This window comes from Rhinolophus sinicus, chromosome 3, assembly GCF_057876585.1.
Source record: "Rhinolophus sinicus isolate RSI-liver-muscle chromosome 3, RSI-T2T, whole genome shotgun sequence".
NCBI lineage: Eukaryota > Metazoa > Chordata > Mammalia > Chiroptera > Rhinolophidae > Rhinolophus > Rhinolophus sinicus.
Window position 1 is genome coordinate 147,700,956 of NC_142503.1, and position 20,792 is coordinate 147,721,747.

The window sequence follows — 20,792 nt, forward strand, 5'->3', positions numbered from 1 at the left end:
CCTTGGACACATGGCCTGGAGAAGCATGGTTATTGCCCTAAAGTTGTGCATACCTGAACCAAAGTGGGAGCTTCATAATATGGTTAAGAAGTGAATGTGGTATTGGTGGTTAATATGATGGTGTTACTTTTAGGACAATATTATTATTTCAATTTTATGGAACAGGCAATAGATTTATACAATTTATTGATGTAGGTGATGTTGGATCTGCCAGCGGTTTCTGAGTGTGGGCCGGGATCATGTCTCGTGAAGCCAAAGAACGGAAACACAGACCAGGGAGAAGCAAAAAGTTTTTAAAAGAGGATAGTTTATTACAGGCAGGAGAAGAGTTTGTAGCTCCCGAGCGGAAGGGGTCCCGAATGAGGGGGTGCCCAATGACTGAGGCAAAAACTGTTACTTTTATACCTACCCTTTGTCTGTTTGGGGAAGGGTTGCTCTTTGGAGAAGGGAACTTGTTTGAAGAAGGGAACTGGCGCCTTCTAATGAAATTCGTCTACCAGGTTTGTTCTGCTTGCCCAGCCTAAAAGAATTAGCAAAGTAACCTACTCTTATCTATCAGATCTGCTCCGTTTGTCAGGCCAAAAGGAATTTTATGATTAACCTCAAGGCCTTGTTACATTATGTCCTTGAGCAAGGGAGTGATTTTAAAACTTAGGATGTGGGTGTCTTTGTTTATTCCACCATGGACCTCCCTGTCTACCTATGGACATGCTAGCTATCCTATATCATTATGATTGGTGTACCCAATGTTATGCAGAAATAAATAAGCTAGATCTTGAACTCAGGGCTTCTAACTCTGAATTTTTCTGCCATTCATTTTCTCTTTCCTCATCAATATACCTCCCACCTACCAATGAGTTTATATTATCAGTTACTATCAAATGTTTAAGTACCAGCTTTGTATTAGGCCAGTGGTTCCAAATGTTGATGCCTATTTGAAACACTGTGGGATCTTTTATAAATATTGATTGTTGCCTGGCTGCCAATTTAGACATTCTGATTTAATTGGTGGGCTGTGACCTGAGTATCAGGGTTGTTAAGAGCTTCCCAAAAGTTTCTACTGCATAACCAAGTTAGGAATCCATTGTGCTAGAACTTGTTTGGGAGCTAGGAATAAAAGATGACTCAGGCAAATTGATACCTTTATAAAATTGCAATGAAATCAGGGACTCAAAGCTTATATCCTTCCTACTCCAAATTTACAGAGAGACTTAACATTTATAACATTCAGGACATATATTAGGTTGTTGCAAAAGTAATTGTGGTTTAAAAGGTTAAAAATAATTGCAAAAACACACAATTACTTTTGCACCAACCTAATATAATAAAAATTGCAAAATTTTACAATCTTTTAGAATGTCTGATTTTGTTTTCTTTGAGAGAAGTTTGGTGAAGAACAAGCAAAATGGAAATAAAACTGCTGGAGTGCCTTGTATTTATGTGAAGTGAAAATGTGAATTATGTGTCACTTCTATGTTCAAAACATTGTAAAATAGTGGAGTGAATAGAGCAAATTGTTATTGAATTAGCACCTCACAACAGCTGCCCTCAAGGGGTCATTTAGGCTTCTTTCTATATTGTGCTTCAGACTTTGATGCGATGAGAGAATTTTGAAATGCACTTTGAGAATTCACATGATTAAATGATCAGAGATACCGTTTTTATTCCTATATGGAAAACCTCCATTAATTTGATGCAAGCAGGCACTCTTGAATCCCAAGGGAAATGAGAAATTGATGGCTTTCCTTCTAAGAGCACAACAAGTAGGCAGGGAACTAGGGCGGGGTGACAGGTGGACGCTGTGCTCTTGGGGCTTCCCTTTAGGATGGCCCCAAAAGTCAAGGCACATTAGCAACGAATCTCCAGCTTCTGTCCAACTCAACCCTGAGGAATCTTTAGACCCAGGGGGATTTCTGGAATAGCAACATTATGGCAACACCCAAGAGTATTATAAGGCAAGCAAAATAATGATTTTCCTTTTTGGACTTGGCTAAAACTTGAACAAGTTTGCTCTAAAAATAGATGCATTACAAATTGCGGGCAGTGACTGACAGGCAGAACAGACATTTAGATATAATCTACATGTCCCGTAGCGTCTGTGATTATACTTGCCAACACATCCGACATGAATTTCGCTTGTGGAATCAGGATCGAAAGGGATATGAAAAGATCTTAGGGCTTTCTGGTTTTTTTGCTAAATTGCCTCTAAGCCATCCAGGAATGATAGGTTTCCTCATCACAAAGCTCTCTTTGCTCTTATATCCCCTGGAACAATGTCAGGGCGGAATCCAGAGCTTTGTGTTAACTAGCTGACAGATGCCAAATGCAATTGGGTGTGAACAGACATGTGCTGTGACTATGGAGGGACACACAACAGCCAGGGAAGGATGCATGGCTCTGACCTTCACTTGGAAGGAGCATCAGGGCAGCATAGCTCTCCTGGTCATCCACCATCTTCTCCTTTTTTTTCTCATTCATTATTTCCTACTCGTTGTTTACAGAGCCCGGATTTCTTGTGGTGATGGGTTGTAGGAGTATGACTACTATATTTTACATATGCCATCTCAGTTAACGCATCCTGTCAGAAGCTGTTATCACGTCCTCAGCCACAGTCTGGGCCAGGTGTTTCTCTGCTATTTTCTCATAGGTATTCTCATAGCATATGTCTAAATCTACAGAGGGTGCCAAAAAAAGTATACACATTTTAAGAAAGGAAAACTGTATTAAAAGTGTAATACTCAATATGTACCGGTAACAAAAGATGAATACAAGTCATGTTTGATTTCTGCAATTACAAGAGGTGCTCAAAGTGGTTACCATCAGCGTCCAGAGACTTCTGATGAAGGCGAACTACTGCTTGAGAAACGTTGACTAGTGTCCACTTATATACATTTTTTGGCATCCCTGGTATATTGACACAATGTTTTAATTGTCTTTTTATCTGACTAGACTGTGCGCTTTCTGAGGGCAGAGACAGTGTCTCTCTTTAAATTATTATTGCTTAGCATTGAAATTTCACATAATAGATGTTTGGTATAATTTAAGTTTATTTTTTAAATTTGGTGACTGATATTTGCAACAGAAGCAAGTGTTAATTGAATGAATATAGAAAACTAAAGTCCAGGAAGTTCCAAAGTAATTTGCGTGAGGTTACACGTAGTTATAAATTGATCAACCTGGATTTAGACCCCCAAAGCTCCACCTTCAAGTCTTAGGGCTCTTCCAGCTATTATACAGCCTCTTTTGTTGAAGGTGAAATCCCAAATTAGATGTTACTGTTCATTTTCAATAGAGTGAGCTTTTCTGGTTTTGTCTTGTACTATAGGCTTCAAACGGAAGTTATGAGTTACTTTTGTCTGTTACAGAACTATAAATTTAGATGGCTCCTGGGACAAGCTTATAAAAAATAGTAAGATTTCTCCTAAATGGTTTGGTGTATGTGGGTTTAAGGGATAGGATATTTCACTCTCACAAACTTTATATGAGTTGCAAATGCTATAGATATGTTTATATCTCAAATAATTATAATAAGTAAATGATATGCTTCTAGCTTTACATGGAGTGCCAGTATACTGTTATTTTGTTTCTTTAAGGCTCTCATGATCTATGGTGGTAACAAAGTCAAGACAAAAGATCAATGCTAAAGATCAGAAAGATCAAGAAATCAGAGGGTAAGGGGGGCGGGGGGTGGGGGGTGGGAGATGAGGGTAAGGGAGATCGAATATATGGTGATGGAAGGAGAACTGACTCTGGGTGATGAACACACAATGGGATTTATAGATGATGTAATACAGAATTGTACACCTGAAATCTATGTAATTTTATTAACAATTGTCACCCCAATAAATTTAATTTAAAAAAAAAAAAGAAATCAGTATATTTTCACAGTCCAGTTATAACACTAAGGTGAACTGGTTAGGACACCTGTAATTCAACTTCTTGGCTCTACTTCTGATATTTTGGCAAATATAAGAAGAGAATTGGCATATATATGTTAAATTGCAGAAGTACCAAAATATCACTGCCATTAAAGACAAAGGAATTTCAGTTAAATATATATTTTGAATATGAATTATCTAGATAATTTCTTCAATTATCTATGGTAGATAATTATCTTCTGTGTAGACATAGATACTGGACTGCTCTGTGAAGATTTCTACCTCTTTTTATACAGTGGAATCAAAGTTATATTTTTTTCCAAAGAGTTATAGCTATCAAATCTAACTGATAAAAAAGTCATACTGGGAAAAGAGCAACCTAGAAATAATCTTTAACATTGAATGTGCTGAATTAAGGAATACAAAATATAACAGACAGGGTTAGTAAGAGACATGACTTTTCAGTTGCTGTATTCCTGTTATTTCATTAGAATGAAAGGAACTAGGAAATGAGAAGAATTGAAACTGCTCGGGCCAAAATGGTGTGGGTAATTGGAGCAATCTACATTTGGCTGAAACATACTCAAAGTGACAAGACTGTTGAAGTCCCATCTCCAAAACATTTAAAAACAGAGTATTCTCCACAGACATCTGGGGTAGCCATGATGTGGTGGACTGTAGTGGATGGTGGCAGCAGCTCAGGAATACTGGGCAGGTGGAGTGCACAGAGAGAGGGGAGCTGGTACTGAAACTGCCAATGCTACATACATGCATAATCAGCTGGGTGGTCTGCATTCCCACGGCCACCTAACTGCGCCATCCTGATGCCTCTTCATGCTGGGCATTTTCAAAAAGATTTCACCCATTTAAGGATATGAAGGGATGGGGTATTCACATAGCAAATATGTATTTACGGCCTATAACATGTGGGGATTATGCTAGATGTTCAAAGTGCTCATTCATTTAAAACAGACATACACCGTCTTGCTCCAGACTCCTGTTCTTCACTATGACGTGTCTTAGATGATGTTTGTGTACAAAACAAAACATAGGGGTGAAGAGGTTTAGTGTATTGGAAAGGTATGATGGGTCTTGGCTTATAAACTGCATAAGTTATCAAGGGAAAACAAAGGAGAAACTTGTGTAGGGGGATAAAATTAGGGGCTCAGAGAGATGGATGGCTCATTGAGTTTGCAGATCGGTTACTTGGGGAACAGCTGAACAAGAAAACCAGAGGAAACTAAGCAGACGGTGATTGTGTGGTTGGAGGAATTCTGGCTGATGACGATGGCATGATATGGTGCAGGGAACGCATGGTGGAAGTAGAATGGAGGAGATCATCAGCGTTGAGGAGAGCATGGAACGGCAAGGCAGCATTTTTGGCTGGGTGGTTCATGGGGCTGGTGAAGTCACCCTGCAGAGTGTGCGTGTGTGTATGTGTGTTTGTGTAAGGCACGGAAGCCCTGCATCTCCAGGTTCACAGAGTAGTTTAGGAGCTCTGAGTACTACCCATGAGGCTCATAATACTCCGATATTGCCTTCATAGGAGCATTTTATCACTAAAATAAATGTTGAAGAACATATACTATGACTACATGTATATTAATTATGTCAATCCTTACTCTGATATTCTAACACGCAAAGTGAGAATTTCCAGACATGAAAATGTTCTCCAAAGTTGTGTTTTGTGTTTTTAAAGGTGGTGGTGTGTTTCTTTGTAAATACTTTATTTTGTTGAAAATACTTTAAATGTAATTTTAAACATACAACACTGTGAATGTACTAAATGAAGCTGACGGTTAGTTTTATGTTATGTGTATTGTACTACCAAAAAAAAAAATCCTCCCCACTTTATCACTTTGTTTTATATCCCACAGATTCTAACTAGTTTGATATAAACACTGTTTTCTTTCTGTGGTTATTGTTCAACATTCAATAATAGCATATTAAGTGAATAAGGGAAAGAGAGGAATTTGGCCTTATTTAAAATTTGGTTCAAGTCAGCACACATGTATTGAACTTCCCAGGAGAGTCCAGGAATGGTGCTAAACCTTGTGTGGAAGGCAGCAGCAAACACCACCATCCCTGCCCTCTAGGAGCTCACAGTTTGGTGGGAAAGAAAGAGGTATCAATAAACAGCTCTCTCAGGAAGCAAACGAGAGTTAAAGAACCCAGCATGAGCTTAGCCACTTTGTTTTGGTGTGTGCAGAAGGTGAAAACTGAGGACGACCTTGTTCCTTATTTTCAGAGCACTTTTAAAGAGGTAGTGAAACAATGCTAAGTTATGTTTCCCATATAAATCAGTAGGGGCATAAAAAGGGGCATGAAAATTTATAGAGCCGCTGCTTAAAGAGAGCTGATGAGAGGCAGGGAATTTTAGACAGGGTTTGTCCTTCAGTCTCCTTTCTTCACCCTAGCTATAACAGTGCTTAAAGGATTGGGGTTAGGTGTTCAGGAATCAGAACCACCTCAGCCTTGGACAGCTCTAGACACACATCACAATGTCCTTTCTCTCCAGAAGTTCACTCTAAATTTCAGACGGACTCAACCTCAGGGTTCGGAATGACTGCTTAATGTGGAGACTTCTTTGGTCCTGTTTCCTCCACTGCCAAGACCAGAATGAAATTAACCCCTGTGCTCACTTTTATTGCCTTTGCACCTGGTCTTGAAGGTTTGTGCTGCCTTACTTTCAGAGACAGAGCTCATAGTCTGAGGGAAAGTAGAGTGCATCTATCTAATACAGATGCTTCGTCGTACGGAGAGGAGGTCTTCTTTCTTACCTTCACTCATGGTCACACTGGTGGTCATCTTCGGTTAACCCTCACTGCTGATTTTCCGTTCACATTTCGTAGCTTCCCCACAGATCTATAAGTCTGAGGGGGCTGTCTTTGGGTTTCAGGGCTCAAGAAAGGCTTTCTAACCCAGTTTGGTGCATGACTGTGTACAGTGTTACTTGACAGAGATTTCATGGCCTGTGTTTTGTGTATTGTTTCACTGTAGAAAACAGAGTCTAAACCGCAATATGAAAATGGAAACTCAATATATATATAGATAATACATGTTGATCAGAATAAATCTTACAGCCAATTTTTTTTTTCCATAAAGTGAATTTCCATTTATATTTTTCCATGGAAGTCATTATAAAGTCTGAGCTGGGTATCACTGTAATAAAATTAAATTGAAGAAGCAAATCTTTAGAGATCGCATTGTAGAAGAGAAAAATTATGACATTTTAATACATGTAGTGAAGTGGCTAGAAGGCAGCATTTAAAACTCCCTGTTTTTCTCATTTTTAAAATAGTTTATACTTAGAACACTGAGATCAAACCCTCCTACCCTGGCTAACTTCAGTCACTAAGGTAATGTACTGTTTCTTAGTAGTTGTGTCATTTTTACCCATTTCATGCAGTTACTGGAAAACCATTTGCATCTGACTAGAATCAGATATGGGCTGAGATCTCCAGTTGCCACAGTCACCTCAATCAGATAATAACTTAAGTCTTAGTTTCTTTATCAGTGTAATGAGGTGACAACTACCTTAGAGGGTTTTGTAAGAATTGTACAGGATACTATAGTTGACTGACAAGTACGCAGCCCACCACACTATATTTCTTTCCTCTAAATCATAGCTTGGGTTTTATAGGATCAAAGGAATGAAATCAGAGTGTCCTTATTCTTTGAAATATTTTTTTGTACTTTGTTCTGTTTGAAGTTTGATTAAACATTTTAGGCCATTGATGTACCATTGAAGGAAAGTCTTTCTAAATAAGAAGCCCAAGAGCTATCTACTGGAATGTGCAAAGAAAGTGTGACAAAAATACAGCTTCTTATTTGAGAGTCCTATGGACATGTTATCAGTACAATGGGATATAAGGATGTATCTGGAAATGATTCAGATTACTAGTTCATTAGTAACTAACCAACCATACAGTGTGGATCCTGAAGTAGATTATTTTTGGAAGGTGGAACATAACTTGCTTAGTTTTGTCATTTTAACAGTTATCCCTTTCATATCCATTTTAACTAACCCTATTGTCATCTCGTTTGTCCATCAAGTTACATATCACAGGTATCTTTTCAGCAGCCAACTTCTCACCCTCACATCTTCTCTAGATAATTTGTTTTAAATATTTTTATTAACACATAGCTAACATACAATATTATATTAGTTTCAAGTGTACTCAATAGTTATTCAACATTTATATACCTAAGAAGTGATCTCCATGATAAGTCCAGCAGCCACATGACACTGTACCACGCTATCACCAGAGATATTATTGACTTTTTCCCTGCGCTGTACATTACATGACCATGACTTGTTTGATACCTGGAAATTTGGACCTCTTATTCCCCTTACCTTTTTCCCCAGCTTTTTAAATTTTTCAATTACAGTTGACATTTAATATTATTTTGTATTAATTTCAGGTGTACAGCATAATGGTTGGAGATTTATATAATTTAAGAAGTGATCCCCCTGACTAGACTAGTACCCACCGGGCATTGTACATAGTTATTACTGTATCATTGACTGTATTCTGTATGCTTTGCTTTACATCCCCATGAATTTTGTAACAACCGATTTGTACTTCGTAGTCCCTTCACTTTTTTCACCCTGCCCCCCAAACCCCCTCCATTCCATCATTCCAATATCTGACACTACAAATAGTTATTACGATATTATTGACTATATTCCTTTTGCTGTATCCCACATCCCCATGACGACTTTGTACCAACCAGTTTGTACTTCTTAATCCCTTCCCTTTTTTCACTCACCCCAACCCCGCTCCCATCTGATTCCACATAGGAGTGAGACTCCCTGGTTTGCATATTACATAATAAGCAAAGAATACAATGCAGGTATTTAAAATTATCCTTAGTGATGGGTACATTACAAAATTATTTTTCTAAGTTCAAAAGTTTCTCTTTGTGTGTGAGTGTGTGTATGTGTGAACATATATGTATATTTTTTTAATTTAATTTTTTTCCTAAAATGTATAGATGGGCAAATTTTACCTTTTGAGGGACTGCCTTCCTTCTGATGGCCCCACGTCTCCTGCCCTCTCAGCCTTTCTTTCATCCCTGAGGTTTTGCTGCAGCCCACAGTCAGTGGACAATTCTCTGGTGTCACAGAGCGTCCCAGGTGATGGAGCCTGGTTAATGTATGTAAGTGCCTAGCACAAAAAATCATTTTTATCCTTGGGTAATGTTACCGCTGTAACAAAATAGGTATTCCTGAAAACCTTGTAACCAGTATCCCATTTACCACCAACATATGAGATAATGCTCCTTATACAAATATGTACTGTAGCAGGATAAACTATATTTTGTATGATGCATCATCCTGAGAAATCTACACACCAACCTCACAGTGTCAAGAATTTGAGAGAAGTAAAAAGGCATAAGAATTACAAATCCATCTCCTACTCTTCATTTATTCCTCTTTCTTATTTTTAATGCATTTCCTTATTTCTTTACTTCTGCTTATATTATCAGACTTTAGGAGTAATCTTAGTTCCTTGTCATTTTTTTTTTTTTTTTGTCTGAACTCTAGTATCAAGATAATATCTCACAATGCTAGCTAGCACTTTTCAGGATTAAGGAATATCATTTTCTACACTATCAAATTTATTGAGGAAAACAAACAAATGCATAGATCATTTCATGAAAAATCGAACAGGAAGCACAGACTGAAAGCTACTAATTTGCTAATTATTTTTAGATATTGCCCTTTAAAATACTGATGATAATTGAGTAAATTAATATGTTGATATATTCACTGCCCGTTACAAATTTATGATTTCTTTTAAGTATATGATATGATATTTTTTATTTTCGTGTATGTGTGTGTGTATGTGTGTAAGTGTGAGTTTCTTATCCTTGGAGCCCACCCCCATTTCTTGCAGAGCATGTGTCTAACCGATTTCCTTAGCTTCAATGGACAGTTTAGCAAACTTAGTGACAGTATCTGTCTCAAGAAGCAGTTAAAACTATAAGATACTGACTGTTTCAAATTAGTGTTGCAGCATTCATCAGGAAACGGGCTGCAAAAAAAAGAGTACTGCATTATTAAAGTGAAGAGAGGAATGCATTGGAACAAATGCCAAGGTTAATAGTGATTTTTTTTCTTCATACTTACATAAAATGGAATCAGAAGAGAGCTTCTGCTCTAATTAATTCTTCCCTTAGTTAAAACATCAGTCTTTTCTCCTCTGCTGCCCTCATCAGAATCACATGAAGGGAATAACTAATAAGAGTTCATCTACCATCTTTTGTACATGACAAAAAGACAGCCTAGAAATCAAAGGCAGCAAGTTATCCTCACCTGCCAAGACATAATAATAGAGCATATTTGTATAGTTCTTTGCATTTCATAATTTTGCCACATTGGCTTAAGGAGGTCATAAAGCTGATTTTGCTCTCCTAATTCTAAACTGACAGAAGGTAGATTGTGTTTTAACAACCCTACAGAAAATATGGTTCTGGTTTTCAGAGAATTCTTTTGAAACACAGATTAGATCTGCCAGCAGGGGGCGAACATTAGCCACAAGAAAGGCTCAGATAGACATTCCCTTTCACAGAGGCTAATAAACAGGCTCCCTAGGTGTACTCGCACACATATACTTAATTATCTTGTGGATCTTATTTTAAAAAGTTTCAGATTTTAAATTATACCTCCTCTGTTATATGAATACCCTCAACTGGTGTCTTCCTAGTTCATCAAAATTATACCCAAGCATTTGTTGTAAAAATTCTTTAAGTTTGAGAGAAAAGATCCTGGCATAACAGAATGCACAAAGCTTTGACTTAAATCAAGCCGACCTGAGTTTGAACCCATTGATGCTGTGTGACCTGAAGCAAATTATGTGACTTCTCTGAGCTTCAGTTTCCTCACCCGTGAAATGAGGGTGATAAGGGTATTTACTTCATTGTGTTGTTGAGATACTTGAATGAGATACTACATGTAAAGGATTTAGCTCTTCCAGCCACAGGGTAAAATCTTGGTATTATATGTCACTATCAATAAGTACAGATTCTGGGGAAAAGTAGACACACCAAAATAGTAATAGAAACCCATTCGAGAAGCCCTGCTAAGACTGGATTTGGGAAAGCTTATTATAGGATGAGTCTGCAGAACCACAGGACAAATGAGATGCTCAAGGAAGTCTGATGTGTATTTCAGTTAGCAGTGGTGAATCTACAGGAATATGGAGCCAATGACTGAAGTTCACGGTTCACAAACCTGAAATGACTAAAACATTGTCAGGGGAATTGAGTGCTGCACATGGAAATGGAAATAAAACAAGCTGGGTGGTTTTATATCCAGAATATAATTTATAGTCAAACAATTCTCTCAGGATAGAGGGTTTTTCTGCATCTATTTTAGCACCCAAGTTCTTTCTGGCAGGATTCAGGGAAGAACATATCTTTCAGAGTTTGGCAAATCACAAACAGGCCCATCTGTTCTGGAAGGAAATAGTCTTTCCCTGTTGCTCTTTTACAGACTGGAGGCTTGACAGATAAAAGATGTGAGCTTTGGGAAGCAAAAATGGCTTACAATGGCAGGAAGTAAAATCAGAAAGAACCAACACATTTATGGAGTGGAATGAGCATTGATACCTCTCACGGGAAAGACTACCTACCTCTTCATCCTGAACTGTGTATTCAGGGGACCATTAAATCACACTGCTTTATAAAAAAGGGTTTGGGAGCAAATTAACAATTTTGCAGCGAAGTTCGTCAGCTTGCTGAAAAGAGTCAATATGGTTGATCCGTCTCCCTAAATCCTGAACACTCTGGAAATAGTATTTTAAGTCTAAGAATTACTGAAGTCTAAGAATTTAACACCAATATTATATTTTTACAGCTATTTGTACAGAATGATTCCTATGGGTATCTATGAAAAGTAGATGAAAATGGTCTGTCTTCATATAATAACTGAGTATTCTATATTTCTATGCACTCTGAAGGTACGTAATGCATCTCAATCAGGTGAAATAAATTCTAAAGTGATGTTCAGGTATTCTTCTGCGGTATTTAAATACACATGTAACCAAAAGAGGCCGGCTTACTTACGTGAGCCAGAAAGCTACCACATTGAACCATGACTTCACTTTTATTATTAAAGATGATATATGAAATGCCATACTTCTCTAAAACTCCAAGTAGTGTTTTAGAAATAGCATCTCATCTAGAGTCAGCACCAGGTGAAGATTTGACAAGCAACCAGCAAAGTTATGACGCTGTGGCACCTCAGAGGTTGTGACAGCAGCCAGGGTTTCTGGAGGGAGATGGTAGCATAGCTTAAAGCCATGTTGTCAGCCAGAGTCATATACATGTATTTCATGCTAAGATGATTACAGAATTCCCATGCTTTCTGGGTGGCGGCACCTTGGAAAAGACTCCCTCCACACCCAGTGATGGAGGTGCATTTGTCCTTTATAGTACTGTTGTCATAATATAGTTGGCATCAAGATTTTTCTATGTGAAGCTTGCTAAATACTGCATCAGGACCCTCCAAACTCATGTCTCATAGTGTTTAGAAATGTTTTCTGATCTTCTGAAGGCTGAGATAATTTTGGTTATGTTCTGCCCCCAGATGCACCTCTTTTAAACAAGCAAATGCAATTGTACAGGAAAGTAATGCTAATCATCTTACATGTTTTCTCTCTGATTATGCTAATAAACCCCAAATAATTTTTATGTGTAAGGATATAGAAATATTTGGGACATTTACACTCAAGGGGCAATGTAGCCCAAAATAAACTGGTTCTTTTACAGTGAAATCATTAGGCATAAGATGACTCGTATTGTGTTTTATTATGTAAAATTTTAAACATATAAGAAGTAGGCAGATTATTATAATGAATTCCCATGTGCCTATCAACTGGCTTCCATGATTATGAATCCATGACTAATTTTTCATCTATACCCCTGTCCATGCCTCTTCCACCTAATTTGAAGCGAATCTCAGACGTTACATCATTTTACTCTTAAATATTTCAGCATATATTTTTAAAATATTTGAACTCTTTTTAACACAACCTTCCATGCCATTGCTTCATAAATTAACAATGATTCTCTAATGTCATTGAATATACATTTGGATGTTACGATTTCCAATTATCTTAAAGGTTTTCTCTCTTCCTCCTCTTCCTCTTCTTCCTCCTTTCTCCTCCATTTTAATCAGAATCCAAATAATATCTAAACATTAAATTTGTTATATCTTTTAAGTGCATTTTGATCTATAGATTCTCTTTTTTTTTTCTTTTGAAATGTATTTGTTTAAGAAATTGTTGAAGGGTTACTTGTTTTATCGAGTTCCTACATTTTAGATTATGTTGATCATATCCCTGTGGCATAGTTAACACATTCTGTGATTCATATTTCCCAGTAATCAGCAGTTGAATCTACTGGCTTGATTAAGTTCAGGTTCAATCTTTTTCGGTAGAACTATTTCATAGGTGGTTGTGTATACTTTTCCACAAGAAGGCACATCTGATAGTCTCTCTTTTTATGACGTTAATAATTGATGCTCAGTACCACCGGTTTTTAATGGAACATGTCCCCATTCATTTTGGTTATCTGAAGCTCTTTTTACAGTATACTCCTCAGGATGAGACAGAAGAATAATATCCCTTGAGTTTTTATATGTGTAAAGCATTTTGCACTCTTTATCCTGGAATGTCTTTTTGTCTGACTATCAAATTTATAGCTTACACTGTTTCCTTAAGTATTTTAATTTTGTCACTCCATTGCTTTCTGGCATAAAACGTCAAAAAGTCTGAAAACAATCTGATTATATATTTTTCCTTATAAGTAACTTGATCTTTTTGTCTGGATGTCCAAATCATTTGCTAGAATATGTGCGGGTGTTGGCCTTTATGGATTAATTTTCCCAAACATGCAGTATGCCCGCTCAAAACAACACATTTCAAATATTTTTGTAGTTGTTGTTTAAATTTCAGGAAACTTTCCTAGAATTAAAGTTTTTACTATTTTTTTGTTTTTTCTTCTTCAGGTTCTCCTTTTACATGTATGTTAGGTTTTCTTTGCCTAACTTTTCTAGTTGTCGTTTTATCTTGAATTTTAAAACTATATTATATTTTTACTTAACAATTTTATTCCTTTTACTTATATTTCTATTAAGGTAATATCAATTGTGTTTATAAACTTTGGGTTCTTTCATTTCTGAAACAAGTTTGCTTTTATTTCTATTTTTTGAGGTCTGTAACCTTATTTATAATTCTAATTTTTGTTATTCTTTCATATCTTATATCATTCTTTTAAAATTGTTAAGCTTTTTTGAAATATTAGGTTACTTCTTTTCCAAATCTGTTTTGTGGCTTATTTTTCTATCACATTTTTGCCTTCTAGAGGGATATTATTCTACGTCCTATGTATATATATTTTTTTCTTGTAACAACTTTGTATGGGATTTGATGTGTTTCTTTTCTATTACTCACTTTTCCACAAAATTAGTTCTAAGAACATAGTTTTGCCGTCATCCTGAGTTTGAAGTATGCAGCTGATGTTCTCAAATGACCTGCGGTGCTTTCAAGTTAGTGCCTGTGTTTGGGTTCTTCTCTTCTCAGGTCTTTCACATCCCTTGTCATTGCCTTCCGTTTCCTCTCACACAAAAGCTGATACTCCGAGGCCTCTTAAAGCCATTTATATTTTGGGATGAAGATATCTCGTCAACTGTTTTTGTTTATTGGTTGTCTGTGAGTTTTGGTTTTGCTATTATAGTCACTCTGTCTAGTTTTAAGCGGTATTCCTTTGAACTAGTCTTTGAACTAGGACTGATTTTATCATACAGATTAAGGTGAAGGCAGGAGGGAGAGGAGAAACATAAATTATATTAATGTTTCTTTTGCTTTAATGACATATTTGCCTGTCTTGAATATAAATACCTGTATTTGGTACAAGCCAGTTTGTTGAAATTGGTTTGATACCTTTGTGTAGATAGTAATCATATGAAACAGTATCAATGGTGATGGGTTGTTCAGAAAAAAGAATTATTTGTGGATCATATAAAGTTTTCGTTCTTATATGGGTAGCTTCATTTTTTTTTTCTGTGACCTCTGTTTCTCAAAATATTTTGCATATTTAACTTTGAGAAACTGCTAAAAACCAATAACCTTATCTGGCTTTGGATTTGTACATGCACCCTGTGCGTGATGGGGATGTCTCTGATGGTAAAGTGGGATTGTTCTCTTGTCTTTGCAGACATCAGTCTAGACACAAAGGGAAAAACATACTTGTGCTCTGGGCCAGAGGGGAAGGTGGCCCGACTCATTGCATATCAGAGGAGAAAAAAGACTGCATTCTGCCATACTATAGAAACTAATTTCTCTGGGTAATCCCAGCGGATTCTGATTGTTTCTGTGCTAACTGGTTTCTAAATGAATTTTAAAATTCAGCTCACAGTTGCCTTTAGTGAATGGGGCTGGAGCCCTTGTTGTTAGAAGGCTTTTCTTGATCTAAGACTCCAATAAGAACAGCAGAAACACAGAAGATATCAAGTACTTAACAGGATGAGGAAGAACCCAGGGAACAAAGTGAGGGAGGCAGATAAAACCAGGACATTGGGTGGCAAAGGAAAGATGGTCTCAGTATAACAGAAACTCTATGAGAGGAACATTTGGAATAAAAGCCTATAAACTGACAATGGCCCATGGAGGCCACTGATACTGAGGAGAAGCATCACCAGAAAGATTCTCGGCTAAGGAAAAATCCTAAGTCCCAGGACCCCAGAAGGTCCTATGTTTGGGACTCTCCATGAGAAAAGAGGAGGTAGTCCTCTTTTTGAATGTAATTTAGAATTAAGAGAGGATCCAAATTTCTAATCTCTTTGTGCTTTATAGCAAGAATCAAAAGCTGGTGGCCAGGAAACTGCAAAGAATCTACAGATTTATTTATTTATTTTTGCACTAAGTTCCAGATTTCTGGCCGACTTTGAAAAACAAGCAAATTTTATTATCTAACCCTCCTCTCATTAAGCAGCTGTCCCTTTCACAGAGGTCTGTGCTCTGCAGTGTCCTGCAGTCCTACTTCTCTGAATTTTATCACATGCAACATCCTTTAACCATTCACATGACCTTCCTGACCATTACAAGTATTTGTGTTTGCAAATTAGAAGAAAAATGAGGCATCTCAGGATGCTCCCTCCTCTCAAGTATCTCAGGATGGAGGCAGTTTCAGCATTCTGTCTTCTACCTTGAGCAGAAACTTTTGAAAGGAAACTTCGTACTGTTTTCCATAGTGCCTGTACCATTTTACATTTCCACAAACAGTGCACAAGAGGTACAATTTCTCCATATCCTTATCAACACTTTTTGTGTGTGTGTGTTTAGGGTTTGATAATGGCCACCCTAATGGCTGTGATGTACTATCTCATTGTAGTTTTGCTTTGCATTTCTCTAATGAGTAGTGATATGGAGCATATTTTTTATATTTCCCATTTGTATATGTTTCATATTTTTCATATTTTCATGTTAGCTATTTGTATATCTTCTTTAATGAAATGTCTATTCAAGTCCTTTGCCCATTTTTAAACTGAGTTGTTTGTTTTTTAGTTACTGAGTTATAGGAGTTCTTTATATACTCTGGATATTAACCCCTTAACAGATAAAGACATATAGACCAATGCATTAGAACAGAGGGTTCAGAAATAAGCTCTCACACATATGGTCAAATGATCTTTGACAAGAATGCTAAAACCACATCATGGAGAAACAATAGTTTCTTCAGCAAATGATGTTAAGAAAACTAGATATCGACTTGCAAAAGAATGAAGCTGGACCTTTGCCTTACACTAAAATGGATTACATTAACTCAAATTGGACTAAATGTGAGACCAAAAACTGTAAATCTCCTAAAAGAAAACACAAGGAAAAGGATTCCAGATGTTGGATTTCTTGGGTATGACACTAAAAGCACAGGCAACAAAAGCAAAAAGTAGACTAGTGAGACTATATTAAACTTAAAAATGTTTGAGCATAAAAAAAAATAATAATCAGTGAAGTGAAAAGGCAACATACAGAATGGGAGAAAGTATTTGCAGGTAGCACTATTTTTAATTTAATATAGGATGATTTATTAATCTAAAAAATAAGTCTCCACTGGTTGTTAGAATTTCAGGTATTGTAAAAGGGTAATACTTTTCAGCAGGGTAAGACCTTTCTGGGATTCTTTAAAAAAATACTTACCTTCTTTCAAGGTATATAGTTGGAAACTGGTTAAAAATTTATCTACATGAAGGAGACTTTTATTATGTCCCTTTTAATTTTTATATGATGCTATCAGATACTATTCCTCTCCACCATTTCCAGAGGTATAGCTTCTCTTCCTCCAGCACCTGTTAAAACATGGTAATGGTGATGATGACAATAACGGCTGACACTCTGTCAAGCTCTTTATATTTTTTCACACATTTAATCCTCACAACAAACGCATGAATGGGTAGATACTCCTTATTGCCCCTCATTTTATAAATGCCCCGTAAATAAAAATTATCAACTGAACTTAAGTGCTGTCAGAGTTATTCTCAAAAGACCATGGGTTCATTGCCTTAACTTCCTCTTTCTCCCATGTGATGTACTTTATTAATGTACAACATAGAGTAAGTTTCTTTTTTAAAAAAATTTATTGGGGTGACAATTGTTAGTAAAATTACATAGATTTCAGGTGTACAATTCTGTATTACATCACCTATAAATCCCATTGTGTTTTCACCACCCAGAGTCAGTTCTCCTTCCATCACCATATATTTGATCCCCCTTACCCTCATCTCCAACCCCCTACTCCCTTACCCTCTGGTAACCGCTAAACTATTGTCTGTGTCTATGAGTTTCTGTTTCTCATTTGTTTGTCTTGTTCTTTTGTTGTTTTTGGTTTATATACCACATATCATTGAAATCATATGGTTCTCTGCTTTTTCTGTCTGACTTATTTTGCTCAGCATTACACTCTCAAGATCCATCCATGTTGTCACAAATGTTTCTATATCATCTTTTCTTACCGCCGAATAGTATTCCATTGTGTATATATACCACAACTTCTTTATCCATTCATCTATCGAAGGACATTTTGGTTGTTTCCATGTCTTGGCCTCCGTAAATAAAGCTGCAATGAACATTGGAGCACACTTGTCTTTATGGATAAATGTTTTCAGATTTTTTGGGTAGATACCCAGGAGAGGGATTGCTGGGTCATATGGTAATTCTATTCATAATTTTTTGAGGAACCTCCACCCTGCCTTCCATAACGGCTGCACCAGTCTGCATTCCCACCAACAGGGTATGAGGGTTCCTTTTTCTCCACAGCCTCTCCAACACTTGTTACTATTTGTCTTGATGATGATACCCATTCTGACTGGGGTGAGGTGATATCTCATTGTGGTTTAGTTTCTTATAGAGCCTTTTCTCAATAGAATAGCTAAAGTAACCAAAGAGTTGATGAAGGAGAAATGAAAAAGGGCAAAGACCTGGAAAATGAAGGTCTCTGAAGATTAACTTTATGTAGTTCGCACATGACCTAAAGTCAACCCTTCTGATAGTTGTATGAGGGCCTTTCTCCCGGGCTTCAAACCAGGAAGCAAGATTTTGGTTTTGGTTTTACTCTTTCAGGCTCTCCAGAGTGTGTGGATGTGCCCTCTGGAGACAACAGCCAGGAAACTGAGCAGAACATGAAATGCCATGAAGAGGAAGGATACGATGCCCAGTCATATTAAATAAAATGCTCTAAGTGGATCTATTTTTGATGCAATTTTAGACCAATTCAAAAATATGTTCTGACTTGTTTCATGGTTTATATATGTTGCAGGCATTGTTAAGTTAGGTGGAAAGGACTTTTAGTCTGAGGCATGAACCATCGCTATAACCAGAAGTTGCACAATTAAAATCTCTTTAGTACCAAATAGTTTTGAAAAACCTGTTAGACAAAGTGTAAATCGTCACAAAGTTTGAGTCTAGGCAGTTTGTGATCAATAATGATTCTCACGCAGTCAGCATGGAGCTTCTATTAAGGTCATTTACACGGCTTTTGGAGCCATCAGCACATATTGAGTAACTCCTGAAATACTGGCAAGTAATATGATTCAAAATTACACCCTTAATCTTCTCAAGAGAGGAAAAAAGATCATTGCTGTTTTTTGAGGTAGAAAGAAAAAGCCAAGAATCATTTATTTATCACTGTGTGCATAAATATTTTATCTGAGACATTTATTCCTTCAGATATTGAACAAAATATCTCAATGTATATATGAACTTAATTGCCAAGCATGTAAAAATGTCTAGTGAACACAAAACATTTAGCAAGCAAATATAAACCATTAAAAGGATAATTTTTGCTTTTGTCAAACTATGTTGAAATTTGCATTTGGAAATCCATAAAACATGGAAAAGGAAAAAAGCAATACACGTATTAATTACATAGTACACACAAATACAGGAAACTGAGACTCAGGGAGGTTACAGAACTGGTGCAAGACCGGAGAGGGAGAAAAGCAGAGCTATGAATCAAAGATAGGCTCTTGGGCATTATAAAACTTTGATTAAAAAATTATTAATATTTAAAAAAAATTATTCCTGAACACTTCACCACAATGAGTGGAGGGCAGGTTAGTAATAGTAGAACATAATGACGATGCTATCTGGTAAGAAGTTTGATATATTTAATTATTACTAGCTAACTATGAGGTGGAACTCGTTTTGAAGTAGAGATGGAATACCTGATTTCTAATCTAGTCTCCACCACTTACAAGTTCTGTACAATCAGGTAAGTCATGCATCGTTTCTGAGTCTCCGTTTCAACATTTTAGTATGGGGACCATAAGAAGACTACTGTAATGTCTTGCAGTTTTTTAAAGATAAGTATCAAATGAGAAAATATATGTAACAACACTGTATAAGGGTGTTAAACAAACTTTAGACATTACTGTTGAGTTACTGACTCAACCACTGTTGGAATATGTAGTTAGGTTTGTTCTGGCATACATTTATGAGACAGCTGGAGAGAACTAAAGGTGCTATTTGGACCAAGAAATAGAACAATGCTAATTGACTACACAGGGATGCAACCCATGCCCTTAGCCTCATTAACTCTGTGCTCTACTAAGCACACTGTTACTCACTCATTCACTCACTCACTCAACTTACCTTTCATGAGTCTGGCCTTTGGCTGGGTGTTGGTGATATGAAAAAGAATGAACCATAGTCTTCTTCCTCAAGAGATCACAGTCTATCTAGCAGGGAAAGGCAAGCAGATAAGTAAATTAATAGTTAATATACTTTACAGTAAACTAATACAGTTTATAAAAGTGCTTAGAGGGCACAGATGAGAACTACCAACACTGATGAGGGGAGTATAGTATTCTCATCTTGTTACTGAATTTGTTGAACCTAAAACTTTCTTTTTTTCCAAGTTTTTTTTTTTAATTAAAATATAGCTAACATACAATATTATATTAGTTTCAGGTGTACATCATAGTTATTCAACATTTATGTACCTAAGGAAGTGATCAGCATGATATGTCCAACAACCATCTGACACCGTACCACACTATTGCAATATTATTGACTATATTCCCCATGCTGTACTTTACATCCTTAAGACTCATTTGTTTCATACCTGAAAATTTGAACCTCTTACTCCCCTTCACTTTTTTCCCCCCTTTTATTTTATTTATTTTTATTTTTATATTTTAACTTTTTTAAAAATTAGTTTCAGGTGCACAAAACAATGTAATAGTTAGACATTTATCATTTATATCTCTTACACAGTGTCAGCCTCCCTCCCCCCATCCACTATCCCTATAACATCACACACAGACAGTACATTTCCACTGTCTCTATTCCTAATGCTGTACTCCACTTCTTGTAACTATATATATATATATATATATATATATATATA

The 20,792-nt window shown here is 36.6% G+C and overlaps 1 long non-coding RNA gene across 2 annotated transcripts in view; it reads right to left on the reverse strand.

Moving 5' to 3' along the window:
• Positions 1-20,792, reverse strand: part of LOC109455492 (uncharacterized) — a 108,270-nt gene that overhangs the window by 73,781 nt on the left and 13,697 nt on the right. For both annotated transcript variants that reach the window (XR_012494750.2, XR_012494749.2), the window contains exon 2: positions 20,036-20,121. This is a non-coding gene — a long non-coding RNA (uncharacterized LOC109455492). The remainder of the gene's footprint in view (positions 1-20,035; positions 20,122-20,792) is intronic.